Genomic DNA, 2,525 nt, shown 5'->3' on the forward strand with positions numbered 1-2,525 from the left:
CTGTGCATGTAATGCTTCCGAACACTTTCTGATGTTGGTTTATAATTGGCTCTTACAACACGTCACAACTGCCTCTTTAAGCTCCGTCTTGCGACTTCCTTCACACACAAACCCAACAAGATGGAGAGAAACTTTCCATTGATTTGAGCCCATGCCACAGGAGTTTGTGTGAATATGCAACCACATAAGCCTTTGAATCAAACCTCATAGCAGCATTCTCACGGGCACTAACGGAGCTAGGTTTAAACCCCCCTCCCCAAACACAACCAGATATGTCAATCTCCCTTCTTTTTTGTTCTATGAGTTTAATGAGTTTTTTTGCTCCCGTTTGTTTGCAGCGTGTTGAGAGGGTTGTGATATCCTGTTCTTGGTTAATTTCTGAGGTGGTTTGCTTTTAAGGGATGCTTCTTCTTTTATACAGGTTTCTGTGACAACCGCTTTCATGGCGTCCCAGAGGAGGGGTGTCAGGCATGGCCAAACTTGGCCCTCCAGATGTTTTGGGACTAGCTAACAGGACCAGTGGTCAGGGGTGGTGGGAATTGTAGTCCTAAAACATTTGGAGGGCCAAGTTTGGCCATGCCTGAAAGGCGCTGTTATGTTCTCTACACCATTGTCCTCAAAGTAGTTTTGGAGGGTCTTCGAGAGAGACTATCTTGTCATTTGGTTTGTGTTCAGTGTGGCACTAAAGGACGATGATGAGGTGTCCCTTATTTTCTCTCCTAGTTTGAGAGAGGGCATGATCTGTGATCTTAACATTATCGACATTTGTCGTTCCAACCAAGGGGATCAGGCCTGGTGAGAGCAGAATGCTAACCAACCTGGACATTATGGTGTGGTGCCCAAACTTGAGAATGTGTGGCTGGTGTTGCCTGGGTTCTTTTCACCCCATATATTGTACAGGCCTCTGTTTTTTAGCCTTTCTAGTAGTCTATGAGAGTGTGTTTTGGGGTTTCCCTTGGGGGGAAATTGCCCCTGTGGTTGTGGGGCAGGTGCCTCTCACATTTAGGTTGAGGTCGCCTCCCAGGATTGCTTTCCCTTTGGAGATGAATTTTAGTGTTTTCTAGACGAAGTCTGTTTTGAAATTGGGTCGTACATGTAGCCAATCGTCAATTTAGTTTTGCCACCTAGTGTTCTCTTGGAAAAGATGAATCTGCCTTTTAGTATTGTGGCTTTAACATTTAGGTCTCTACTGAGCACTATGGCTCCTCCACATGCTTTTCCTGAGCCAAGGGACACTCATTGTTGGCTAAAGCAGGATTCACTTAGAAGTTTTCTACCTTTAGGTGGGCTGTGTATCTCTTGTAGGAAGAAAGTGTGGGTTTCATGGTGCTCACATAAGAGGTGATGTGGGTTTATTTTTGACAGGGTTCCCTGGCCCCGTCACATTGTGTGATTGCTTTTAAGGTAGCTATTCTTGTCTGTCTGCTTTGAATGGTGTTTCCTTGTCAACCCACCTACAATGTTATGTGTCTCTTGCTTCTAGAGTGTTGGGCCTAGTAGGTAGCACGGACAGGGTATGATGGTGGGGGACAGAGGGGGTTACAGTTAGGTTGTGGGTTATATAGAGTAGCATATACAGTGGACGCTCGGGTTGCGAACGTGATCCGTGCGGGATGCACATTCGCAACCCGCGTCTGCACAAAGCACGATTTAGTTTTTCTGTGCTTGCGCAAGTGCCAAACCCGGAAGTAGCCCATTCCGGCACTTCTGGGTTTGGCACAGAGCGCAACCCCAAAAGGATGTAACCCGCAGCGGACATAACATGAGGTATGACTGTAGTTGCATAAAGACTTATTGAAGGTAACTTTGACTGTGTGGATTCCAACTGGGTGGTCTCGGGTAATGTGGAGGGCCTTGCTTAAGAACAAGTCACCCCCTTGTCACTTGTGATAGGGGAGGATCAGTGAGACAGTGCCAAGCTCCTTTGCAGTACTTGGATTGCGGTGTAACAGTTGAAGGTTTTTAAGCAACGTTGACAGCAGTAGCAATAACATTGTTGGATAGAGGTAGAGCTGTTAAGTATGTTCACCATTTTTGCTAAAAGTGCCACGATCCCACTCTACCACAAAGTCCAAACTTTTGACTTCCATTTGCCAGGAATCGGGTAGGGAGAAATTCAGATGTTGTATTAGCTTCCTAAATCATCTTTGTCAACCTGATGCTCCCTAAATGCTTTGGACAACATTCCAGAAACTGCAGCAGTTGGAAGCTATAGTAAACAGTAGTAGGCTGGTTCATATCCAGTGACAAATTTGGAGTGTGTGTTTCTGGATTCCTCCTTGCCAGGTGGTTAAGCATGTTTTGCAAAGTAACCCATTTCTTTCAACTGGTATTGAAGTCCACCGTGCTCTTACAGGCCGCTTAAGGGATTGAGTTCCATTAAATCCGTAGAGTCAACAGGGCATTGTCAATGGAGGGCACAACACTGGCTGCCCCTGTATTGCTTGAAAGGCCTCTCGCCCGTCTTCTGCAGCCTAAGACACAAAGGCAGTGTCTTCACAGCCACACAAGCAAGAGGCCCCAGG

Source organism: Zootoca vivipara, chromosome 13, assembly GCF_963506605.1.
Source record: "Zootoca vivipara chromosome 13, rZooViv1.1, whole genome shotgun sequence".
In the NCBI taxonomy this organism is placed as follows: Eukaryota; Metazoa; Chordata; class Lepidosauria; order Squamata; family Lacertidae; genus Zootoca; species Zootoca vivipara.